The 12,611-nt window shown below is 41.4% G+C and overlaps 1 protein-coding gene across 11 annotated transcripts in view; it reads left to right on the forward strand.

The window, feature by feature from the left end:
* The window catches only part of Adgrl2 (adhesion G protein-coupled receptor L2), a 175,144-nt gene that overhangs the window by 87,007 nt on the left and 75,526 nt on the right, over positions 1-12,611 (forward strand). The window lies entirely within an intron of this gene.

Here is a 12,611-nt window from a genome sequence, read left to right on the forward strand (position 1 = left end):
AGGTACTTTCCTGTAAGCTCTTTGACCTCATGTTATGGGGTCACTGTTCCTTCCCTGCGTTGGCTTTCCTGGTTCAAGACTATATAAAGCCCTCCACGCCGAGAGAGACACAGTTGTTCATCTGTTTCGAGAAGATGGCAGCTTGTATTTCATAAATAGGACTTCATTGCAATTTCAAAAGCAGATTCACCCATATGTTAGTTTGTCAGTGGTAACTAAAACTTAATAGATACTTAGCTTCACATGCGTGTTAAGTGTGTGGAGAGTGGCTGGTCTGAGCGTTACAGTATTAAACGTTTGGAGCTGCTGATCTTAATTTCTGATAAGTTTCAACTTGGGTAATGCTTTTATAACTATCAGTCTGTGAACTAACACTGGATTAATTCAGTAGCATCCCTAGTTTTCAAGTAAATGTTCTGGAATATGGATGCTGTGTTTTGGAGAGATAAATATTCTAACTCAAACCAAGTCGAATCTTGTTCAGAAGATTTTAATTGTTGGCCTGAAATATTTAATACACTGTAGAGCCAAACCTTTCAGTTACAACTGTACAGATCATTAAGTTAATCAATTAGAAGGTGGGATATTTATGGGAGGAATTTTAAAAACTCATCGATCCATCTGATCATTCTTCAGTGCCCCCACTTAGGGTTCAGTCTTACTTAGCTCTGCGAGAAACTTCAACATCAAGCATCATGCTTTATTATTTTTAATCTATCTGTATTCAATATCAAATATCAAGGCAATATCAATTACAAAAACAAATTGATATCAAATATTCACTGAGAAGAGACTAGATTGTTTATACGTTTTTCCTAATGCAATTGGGAGAGTGGCCCATAAATAATTTTTTGGCTTTGTGTGTCCATGTATAACTAATGCTGTTATACCTTTTTATATAATAAGGAAAATGAATATCCAAAAATTTTATAATAGAATACTGAAATTCAAATTTTGTATAGTTTTCACATCATTAAATACTGTTCTTATTGTATTAAACATTTAAAAATTTAAATACACTTTTTGCCAACATTAAAGTCGCATTTTTGAATTTTGAGAATGGACCTTAAGTGTGTCTCTGGCTCTCTGGGTCTCACCGTATTGCTCAGTATAGCCTTGAACCTGGAGTAATCCTCTGTCATTCTCCTGAATAGCGGGATTAGTTATTGGTTAGATCCGATTTGTATTCCACTTAAACATTTGCAGAACTGCTGCATTTCCGTATTAAACAGAGGGATCACGTACAATCATTATATATGAAGATTTATGTTTTACCTCTTTGCCATTCACAAGTCTAGAGTGTTTCTTTCATCTGTTGTTGCGGTAACTTTTCCGTGCCCGGGTGAAACAGCAGAGAGTAGAGTATGCTGACTCTCAATCTAGTAAGATTGTCTCCTGCTCCGACGTACTTCTTGGTTTTAATGCTCACTCACTCCATTTGGGAAACACGCTTTGTCTAGTACTTGCCTTACAAGTCGGGTTCACCTAAACTCTCTCTCTCTCTTTTTTTTTTTTTTTTCATTTTCTTTCTTTTTTAAAATTGAAAGTAGATTTTTTTTCTACATAATATAAACTTTCCCCACCCCCAATTCTCCCATCTCCACCCCTTCCCCAGATCCTTTCCTCCTCTATTTCCCTTTAGAAAAGATCAGGCCTCCAAGAGACAACAAACAGGACAAAACAAGACACAATAAGGCAAGGCAAAAGTCCTCACACTAGCCAACCAAGTAAGAGGAAAAGAGTCCCAAGGGCAGCAAAAGACTCAGACACACTGGTTCCCACTGCTGGGAGCCCCAGAGAAAACACTAGGCTAACAGCCATCAGAGGCCTGCTGAGGACCTGGTGTAGACAAACCCCTGTGGTTCCAGGGGTTGTCTCCTCAGTCTCCGTGAGCCCCTAAGAGCCCTAAAATAGTTGATTGTTTTTGTGATGCATAATTTCTGCTTTTTGCATGTTTTTTTTTTAATAGCCAAGAGTCTTTAAATTCAGACTGTCCACTCTATAAGGATAAAATTAAAAGTATTCTAGGTTATGAAGGAAAATAAACATTTCAAGTCCAGGGAGAACTCTGCCTAGGACTTCAGCAAGGAACTGCTTTGTGACTGCGCGTAGACAAGTCCCATGTTGTCTTTTAAGGTTTTATAACTATATAACAGTAGATTCAATTATGGTTTTAACAATTTACAAAATTTCAGGTTTTTTTTCTTTAAATTTCATCCTTTTGTCAAAATGAAGACAAACCTCAGAAACAAATACAGAGATGGTACCCAGACTCACTCCAATGGCAGAGCCGCCATATTGTCCTTTAACAAAGATACCTGCATCCCATCACAGACTAGAATTCCATCCTATTTACAGTCTGGCTGTTGCTAGGGACACCTGGTGGCTTTTAGAGGGGTCTGTACACTGGGTGGGCTTCTTACAGGGTGTGAAAATAAAGGCATTGCCTCTATCCAGTTTGTTAACTTACTTGCCTGATTGCAGAGGGATCCAAGAGAGAAATTGGAGCCTGCCAGAGACATAAATACAACAGCGGAAGTGACTGAGCTATAAGGAAAGGCTTGCTTTTACCTGATGTTTTTTTTTTTTAATGAGGTGAAATTTTCAATGTTGTTGTTTGTCCTGTTCTAAGGTTTGCATACAGAGTATGCGTTTCTTTGTGGCTGTTTCCTGCCTTTGTATTCTGAAGGAGGTGAGGTTTGCTGGTCCGCTTGGGGCATCTTGGAAGTTTTCATTAGTTCAGTAGTTCATTTAGTGTAATCGTACAGCAGTCAGATTGCGCTGGGTTTTTTTTTATGTGTGGATCTGTTATCTCACTAGTCTGGTTAGTTTTCCTTACAGGTTCCTACCATCCTTTAGAATGTTGTCTTTGCATCTGGTTGGGACATCAGCGCCACCTTCAATCCAAAAGAGACTGACACAGCACTAACGACTATTCCTATATTAAACTCTTATGATTGCCGCAGCAATCAATCACAATCTCCACACTGTTTTGTGGACATAAAAGGAAACATCTCAACGTGTTTTGGGCCTCAGAAGTTAATTTTTCTTAGGCGAGGACACAGGAAGTGTCCTTGGATTCTTCTTGGAATCCACTTGGATTTTTCTGCCTCTTGGCAGAGAAACCCTTTTCTGATGTCTTCAGTAGCATTCGTTTATTTACTTCTTTAAAGGGAAAATTCTAGGTTAGATACTCCTTTGGGATTTTAAGGAAAACAAATGCATCCTTTAAAAGGGATCTAAATCCTACATCTACCAGGCTGGTCAGCATGTAATTCCAATACTCCAGAGGTGGAGGCAGGAGGATGGTGAGTTTAAGGGCAGCTACTGCTGCAGAGTGGGTTCGAGAGCAGCCTAGAATACATGAGACCTTGTCTCAAAACAAACACACAAAACAACAACAACAAAAACCCAACCAAACTAATAATAATAACAAGTAAAAGTGTATGTGTTAGAAAATTAGAAGTGCCGGACCCTTCTGTGGAAGAAGTTGGCCTGCTTTTCTCAGTGCCGAGTGGTTGACATGGCTAACTGGAAAGGCGGGATTTGGCGGGAATTCTTTTCCTTAGGAGCCTCGTGAGCCCCCTTTTAGGCCACTTGTTTGTGTCAGCAGAGGTTGCCTGTGGTCCTTCCTGTTCCTTGCCTATGGGTGGCTTCCTGTGGTTTCAGAGTCCTTAGCACAGACTCTGGAGTCTGCATTAATTGGTTTCCTTGACCTGCTTTCCCTGAGCTAGGTGGAACTGCTGCACACCTGTAGCGTTTATTACTGCCGAATCAAACTTCATTGATGTGACAGTCCTCTTCGAAATATACTGATGTCTCTGGCGAGAACCCTTTTAGATTCACCTTTTAAAAAATGAGGAAGAGATTAGTGGTTTTCTGAGATTAGTGGCTTTCTGCTGGTTGTTTTTTCTTGTCTTTTAGTAAAGGCATTGTTTATATCTGAATACAGCTGGAGGCAGAGTCGCTCTCCAGACTTGATCGGGGAGGCCTGCCCTCTGTAGTTGAGTTGAAATGGACTCTAATGAAGTCACAGGACAGGATGGAGTCCTGCTGAGTGTGCGTGGCTGGGTGTGCCATACTGGATGCAGAAGTAAATTTCACAGTCTGTGTTCTTCCCTCTAATGTTGTCACTGCTTTAAAGGTCATAGTTCTCCAAGTCCAGGCTGTAGAATTAATGGGATTCTCATAACAAAGGGGGCATAAGAGGGAATTGTAAAATCAATTGTGTTCTTCAGTGAGAAGTGACAGTCCCCTACCTGAGATAAGAAATCGTTTTTTCTTTACTTATTCTGTAATTATTTTCTAGTTTCTTTGTTGACAATGCATGAATTATAGAGATGTTCTGCAGAGCTTTCATTTAGTCAGGCGTACAAAGTGAGTGGCCTAGAAATATTTCGTTCCTGTTGCTAACTCCTTATTAGCTTTTAGCTAGCTGGAAACAGAAGTGTTGTGAAGAATATTTTATTTCCTTGAAGAGAAACGAGTGGGTTGTTGCTGGGTAATTCATGGCGGGAATAGTGGGGGATGTTGATCTCCAGCTCCCAAAGGTTGACTTAGATGAACACCCTCTTTCCAAGGAGACTCCTCCATCCATGACAGTCATCAGATGCAGGCCCATAATCATGTTGACTCCGCTGCAGTCCTGATGGCCACCAGAGCAGCAGGGCACAGTAGGTGCAGTGTGAGTGAGTATCTAGGCCTGAGTTCAGACTTTGTCATTGTCAGGGAAGCCTTGAGCTGGTGTTTGTTTGAATTCCTTTTCCTTTTCTTCTGAGTCAGGGTTGCATGTAGCCTAGGCTGACCTTGAGCCGAAATTACAGGTGAGCCTGGTGGGGAACGTGTTTCTCCTGCTTCCTTTATTGCTGGGGTACAGCTATACACCATAGTATGTACCTAAGTCATGGGGTCCTGTGGCGTGGACTCAAGGTGTCCTCCATGCTAGGGAAGTCTTCTATCAACTACACTCCAGTCTACAGGCAACTCCATAGTACTGAGGCAGCTGAGCCTTGCTAATGCAGGCCACTGGAGATGTTTCTGAAGCAGATTGGGATTCCAGAAGGAAGCCAGGGTTTCTAAGCTTCGAGAGAGGTTGTGGTCGCATGCTGAGACTCTTAAAAAAAAGCTTTTCCTGAGGCTTAATGTTATTTTTGTAGACATCCTTGCTGGGAGGTTTTCCTTTAAAGTTCAGGATTAAACCTGTCATATTTTATAACTTAAACTACAGTGTTTTAATGACACTTGTGAATTATTACCCAGTGGTGGATAATTTAGAAGTTTTTACGAGAGTGGGATCAATTTCTTTCTAATAAGTAATTGAATCCCAGATGTTTTGAAGGGCTCATAATGAATTATTTTCTCAGCATTCTGAGAGGACCTCCAAAGTGCTAATATTTAACCTAGCAGCTGGTGGGAGTCTTAACATTTTACTTTGGCATGTCCAGAGGGTGACCAGGATTAGTGATACTTGACTTTATGTAATTAGAGTTTTCAACTTTTCATCATATATTTATTTAAATTATTTTAAAAATATATTTCCAAAGATAGTTACAGCATTTTTGGATTTAAATTGATTTTTTACTTAAGTTACTGTTAAGATTTAAAAATTATAAACTTGTTTGAAATACTTTGATGTTTAAACATCCTGTTGACTTTTTTTTTTTTATATCTAAAATAAACAGCTTGATTCTAAACCCAAATGACACAAGAAGTAAAGGCAGCGAGGGCCTTGCAAGATGGATCAGTTGGGAAGTTGGGTTGGGAGTCCCATCCCTGGGATCCACGTGGAAGAAGAGGAGGAATGACTCCCACAGGTTGTCTTCTGGCCTGTGCCCACATACAGACACTTAATTAAATACACGCAACCAGGCTGAAGAAGCTAAAGTGTGACAGGCCTCTGTGTTGATCATGTGATCTTAAATTGAACAGGTTTTTTTTTTTGGGGGGGGGGAATCCTCTTTGTGTTTGGGAGTTCATGTAACCTCCCTGTACATACTTCTGCTTTTTCTTCCTTTCCTTTCCTTTTCCTTTTCCTTTTCCTTTTCCTTTCCTTTTCTTTCTTGGTTTTTGGCTGTCCTGGAACTCACTCTATAGACCAGGCTGGTCTTGAACTCAGAAATACGCCTGCTTCTGCCTCCCGAGTGCTGGGACTAAAGACATGCGTCACCACCACTGGCTGACTTCCACATTTTCTGTACTAGTATGTGTACATGGACTTATATTAGCCCATGGGAGTTGTACACTTTTTACCTTTATTGTGAGCTTTGAAAACAAGGCCATAGGTGAATGGTATTTATAGTCTTACGTGTCATAGTTTGAGTTTCTCAGCACATATATACCTCAGAGAGATTGTGTATCAGTGAACACAACAACCCTCATATTTTAGAGGTTCCTTTTTACCTGTGTGTGTGTGTGTGTGTGTGTGTGTGTGCGCACTCAGAGGTCAGAGTACAACTTTTAAAGGTCAGAGGATAATTTTTGTGAGTCAGTTGTCAACCTCGTTGGTCCCAGTCTTTGAACTCAGGGCTTCAGACAAGTACCTTTACCAATGAGCTATCACATCAGTCCTGATAAGGGTATTTTAATGACCAGAGTAGTCAAGAAACTGAAGCAGCATTGAGCTCCCATAAACTTACAGGAAATTATTTTTCCAACACCCTGCCTTTAGCCATACAAAGTTTTACTAAGCTCTTGAACATTGTTTTTCATTGACATCATGAATATGCAGAGGTAAATGGAACTGTTGAACTATTAGTGAACTAATTTCTCTTTGAGACTTGCTCTTAGCACTCTTCCACTGCAGGAAGAGACCTCATTAACATATATGAATGGAAGTCATTCAGAGATTTCATAGGCCAGCCCTTGTAATAAACGCTGGCCCGAGTTAATGTCTCAGGACAGCTTGAAGTCACAGCCCCAGTCCCCACAGAGGTCCTTGATAATGAAAAGCCACCGTTCCTGCTAGGACCAGAGTACAGCATGAGCAGTAGTATCCGTGACCGCTTAGTCCAGAGACATTAAGAAAAGTAGTACCAGAGACCTTGAAACGTTTATATTCTAGTTAATTAGAAACCTGTTTATAGACACGATTCCCACAGAATAGTGTACAAGTCTGAATAGAGACAAGGGCGGACAGGCAAAATGTTTGTCATCACTCGCTTCATGTCCAACCAAATGTGCTCTTTGTCGACAAAGCACTACATCATTTTGCCAAGATGCTTAGAGTTGTGAGAACCAGTGGTGGCACTTCAGTTGTGACCTTTCCGGTGGTTCCCATCATAGCAGTGCACCTGTTCCTGGGAGCTGCATCCTAAATGCAGATGATTTGAGGCTCAAGTCTCTGCACCTGTTGCCTGGAGGTATTTACTCCAGTCGCTAGCCTACAGCAGGGAGAGTTATGGCTTGACATTTTTTTAGCTTGGGGGGAAGAAACTGTCTAAGGAATCATTTGTTCTGAAGGCAGAAACAGAGCAAAGCAGTTCATTTCAGTCTAAGCCCTGGTCTTTGGCAGGATCCACATTTGCACAGCTCCAAGATGCAGTATTGATCCTTCCCCCACCCCAGAAGCCTCCTACTAGTTTTTTTTTCCTCCAATTGTCAGCAAGATGGATTGGATTACACTTTGCTGGTTGGAATGCTTAGGGGGGTGGGGATGGGAGGCACTGAAATAAAAATAGATCCCAAGCCCAGCTACGAATAAATGTCATAGCAATAATGTGGTTACACGACTTTAATTTAGGGATTGTGTGATGTTGGTCATGGTGACCCAGCCATTTAAGCAAATATTTGACCATCACACACAGTTTGCTTTTGTGCCCTTTTTCTCTCCCAAGATTGACAGCACACAGCACAGCATAAGCCTGCCCTCCATAGCAGTGTACAGCCAATGGCCGTCATGACGTGGAGAGTCTTGAAAGCAACCTGTCAGAGCGTTCGTGTACAGCATGTGAAACCGTGGGGAATTTAAATCTTACTTAGCCCCTGGGTCTTCCTCCGTAAACCTGTCGTCTTAATAGTTCCCATCAATAAGGGGTTTTGCAGGATCATTAGCCATTAAGCATTTGAAATATCTTCATAGGGGTTTCTGATGGGGTGAGGTAAAATTGTCTTCAGTGACCATTTTGGGCTGTGGAAATAAACTAAAGCCATACGGCCAATGGCGAGCATTTGCTTGTGAAAATGTGCTGAACTTTTGTCAGAAGCCATAGGAACCCACACCCTCTAGTGTGAAGCCACCGTCGACTCCCATTTCTCCTCACTGCACTAGGGTGCAGGGTATTGCTGTGGCTGGAGTTGAGGATGGAAGCTGCAGCCCAACCCTGTTGCCAGGAACGTGTCAGAGGGAGTGCCTTCTCGCCCCCTAGCACTACTGGAATGTGGTCTCAGGCGCAAGGATGGTGTGGCCATGCGTTCTGAAGCATGTGCAGCAGGCAAGCCCTGAACACCGTCGGAGCTGCATGTTTTCCATGCATGCTTGACTAACCAGGGAAAGCAGCAAGACAGGAGAGCGACAGGAAAGGACTTGGCAGGAAGGAATCTCCAAGGCTGACCTGAGAAGACCCCAGTGCCTTTCTGTTTGCCAGTGTGTTTTCTCCCGTGCCTTCTGCATCTGTAGAGGGTGATGACAGTTGTGAGGGCTCCTGGCTTCTGTGCAGCGCTGGTGCTCCTCCATTGGTTGACCATTAGGCTGTACACATTGGTTGACCTTAGTTTGGAAAGCGGGCTCAGAAATGAAGGCTAGGTAAATGCACGCCAAGGAAGATTCAGAGCTGTAGATCTAGGCAAGACCCAGAAGAGTGTGCAGAGTGGCTGTGACAGGGATTAAAGCCAAATCCAGAGTTGCCAGCAGGATATTGTCTAAAAAGCACAGTTTACAACGACGACTTTATGAGATACGCAAACGAGGAAGTTGAGCCGTACTCTGGAGGAAAGGCATCTAGTAGATGCTGCCGCAGAGAGAGGCCCAGTTGATAAATTTAGCTGGTAAGCGTTTCAAAGCTGCTATTATGGATATGTTCAAAGATTAGAATAAAACCATATTAGAGAATTAAGAGGAATTATGATGACAGAGAGTTAACAAATACAGGGTCTCCACAGAGAAATAAAACTATTTTTAAAAGACCCTGGAGACGGTCTTGGCACATCTTCGCTCTATCACGGCTGTAAGTAAATTAGTGTTTTCTCCACAAACACACATGTCCCAGTTTGTTCTGCTCTAGGATCCTCGCTGCATGTGCCTGGCATAAAGCTGCAGGCTGTGCCCTCCAAGACCTCACCCTGAGACTAGTTTGCCATGGTCACCTGCAGTGTTCAAACACGCACATTCTAAAAGGGCCACCCCTGGATAAAAATGACCTCTCATGTAACAGGAAAAGCCCCATGATGAACTGAAAGCCATTTGTTCTGTAGGTCGGGGGCAAAAAGGGGTAGCGCCCTCTTTTTCCAGTAATATGTTTCTGTGACTTATTATGTTTGCTTACTGCAAACTCTTAAGTTATAGTGAAGATGTTCTTGAGTTATATGGCAGGGGTCAGAGGTCAAAGTTTTCAGTTGAAACAACAGGAAAGTGACTGAAGGAGGCACAGACTACATTTGTCGTAGTGTTGTACTTGTTTGCTGTTGTGTTTTTATAACTGACGCCTGTGGGTTTCTCTCCCTCCCATAAGTCCTTGGATAAAATAGCTAATCTAGAAAGAAACTCCCCAGTGCCACATGATGCCCCTTTAGTTTATAAGACAAATTTGAGAACTTTCTTGGTAGTACCCAATGATCTGCTTTGTCCCACCACACTGCAACCGTTTACCAATGCAGGATCTCCACAGCTTGGAGAAGCAGAGTGAATTCTAGAGTCACTGTGGGTGACTGGGGAAAAAATTGAAAATTCACACATGTGATTTGTTAAAAGGATCTCATTCATCTAGAATGATAATCTGGGTAAATCTTACATAATTCTTAACTGATTTTATTCAGAAGAGGAATCAAGAACTTAGAAGCACAGGGATCACACACACAGGCGCATGTGTACAAAAGCACAACATACCAACATATACACACATGCACATACAAACACATATAAGCAAACCACACAAACACATCACACATATACACAGACACACATACATATGTAAACACCACAAATAGACTCACATGTACATAAACACACAAACATATACATCATACACACAGACACATGTACAAACACAAAGCACACAGAAACCGGCACACATGTACACACATGCATGCATACATGTACATAAATAGAAACACATTACACATGCATGCATACACACAAACCCACCTCATACATACATACATACAAACACAATTCAGGACTTTTCTTTTTTTTCCACATTTAATTGCTATCTATTTCGTATTAGTGGTCTGTGTATCTACAATTCCACAAGTTCCACTTTTATTACGATTCTGTGCCAATCACTGAAATCCTACATATATGTACCAGGTAGTTGATTTCTGTCTAAGAGCATGCTGGTGAAGACAAAGTTTAAAGAAAACAGCTTAGAACCACAATCTGAACAAGGGATGATACAAGAGACACTGTAGCTTTAGGTAAACAGTATTTGCTGTAAGAAAACTGCTATGTTATTTGCAGTGAAAATACCAGAACCCTGATCTCTTTCCTGCTGTGGATTCCATGCCAGAATCCTCTAAACTACTAAAGGATGCTGCTGACCATTCCTTTCGTTCCTTGACTATGTGGGGTGATTGTAATGGAAGCTGTAAAATTCCCTCTATGCTAACAAAACAGCATGGCATTGAGCTATCCAGTTCCTCCAATGGCTTTCACAGCAGAAGATTCATTTAGATCTATACCTGTACCCCTGCACGCTGACAAAGGCCAAAATTAAAGCTTAGAAATCACACAACTTTACAATCAATTGTTTTTTGGCAAAATGTATACCAAGTGTGAATTAATGCTCCAAGCCAATCTCTTAGTAGCACTTTCTAATATTTCTAAGAATTTCTAATAATATGATTTATTCCGTTTATTATGGAATTGTAATTGCAAATCACCTTGTCTTAAAGCAGGTTACACTCTAAAAATTTATTTGATGTCGCTTGTTTGAATTTGCACATTACTTTCCCCACAAATAAATAAGAGCTTGTGAAGCCATACAAATATTTTTAACTAAGACAAATGTAGCAGTATTAGTTAAATTGCTTTTGAAATAGAGTCAGAAAGGGGGTCAAATATTGCAGAACTCGTAGGGGAAAAAACACGTTGTGTGCATTCATCCAGCTAGACATGTTCTGGTTACCTAGCTCTATGCCCGTGCTCCATCCTTGCTATCGGCACACTCCTCCTTTGGTCTGGTGGTCTCCGTTTACCATAGACCTTAGGGCACGCTTCCCAAGCTTGCACATTGCCGTAGCTCCTGAAGATGCTTGTGTTTTCAGTCATAGAATTTTCTTCTCTTCCCTCTGAAGTCTACTACACATTTAGTTTTCTTAGCAGAATTGAGTTTGATCTTTTGGGCTGATCCTATGGGTGTGGTCCAAGAACCCTTTAGTAGGATGCGGCACCTCAGAGAAGGCTTTGAATCAGTGGGGGCATTGTGCGGCTTGGGTAGATTAGGGGTTACTATTGCCCTGACCCAGACATGCTCATCACTCTCCGCTGAAGTTTGTAACTTCAAGCAGTTTCTTCACATTGTGTCAGGTTTTTCTTTTTTTTCCTGTAATTTTTTGAGAAGGGGTAACTATCGTGACACAGAGAGTAATTAAAATGTAATAATAAGATAGTAAAGGAGGACAGAGTGGGGAGCACCTTTAATCCCAATTTCAAGCCTAGCCTTGTCTACATAGCAAGTTACCAGCCAGCCAGAGCTACCCAGGGAGACCCTGTCTCCAAAACAAACAAATATGAAGATTAAAGTTATTAAAGGAATGCTATAAATGGGCAGGAAAATGGGAATAGGACTTCAGGCAGCACATGAGAGTCAGTTACTATGCTGACCAATCTCCTGGTACCACTCCAGTGCAGCTGGAGCCCTTGTCTTTCTTGATCACAGTTGTCACTCCCTCACTTTCCCTGTCACTGACCACTGTTGGCTTGGGCTCTGGGGCTAATTTATGGGATCTCTGGTTTGGAATTTTGGCTTAGATTAGGCTGGCTGGCTGGCTAAAAATTCTCACCCCTTATTCCATTCAAATTCTTCTCTAGCACATGGACCTGTTGTATCCTATGGTAGTCATACAATACTTAATGCATTAGTGTTTAACAGGTAGACTAGCTAGTGTAATGGGTAATTCGCTTCATTTTGTAGATGGTGTAACTTCCAGAACCTTTGCTCTTTGGTATTTATTGGAGTGGGTGGGTTTAGTGCTGTCTCCTGTAAATATTCCTCTTCCAAGTCGTTTCAATGATGACAGTTTTCAAAACAGTGTCTCTAAGTTGAAAATGTTATCATGCCCTAGAATTTGCATTGTCATAATCATTTTAGTTATCTTAGGAAGAACTGCTTATATGAAGTAGTTTTACGGTAATGATGCTGACAGTTAATATGTGTGCATTAAAAATGAGACAGTAAAGATGGTATGTGGCAAAGTCTTCCTCTTTCACACTTGTGACAATTCTTTCTGGATTTATCTAT

The sequence above is a fragment of the Apodemus sylvaticus genome, chromosome 4 (genome assembly GCF_947179515.1).
Source record: "Apodemus sylvaticus chromosome 4, mApoSyl1.1, whole genome shotgun sequence".
NCBI lineage: Eukaryota > Metazoa > Chordata > Mammalia > Rodentia > Muridae > Apodemus > Apodemus sylvaticus.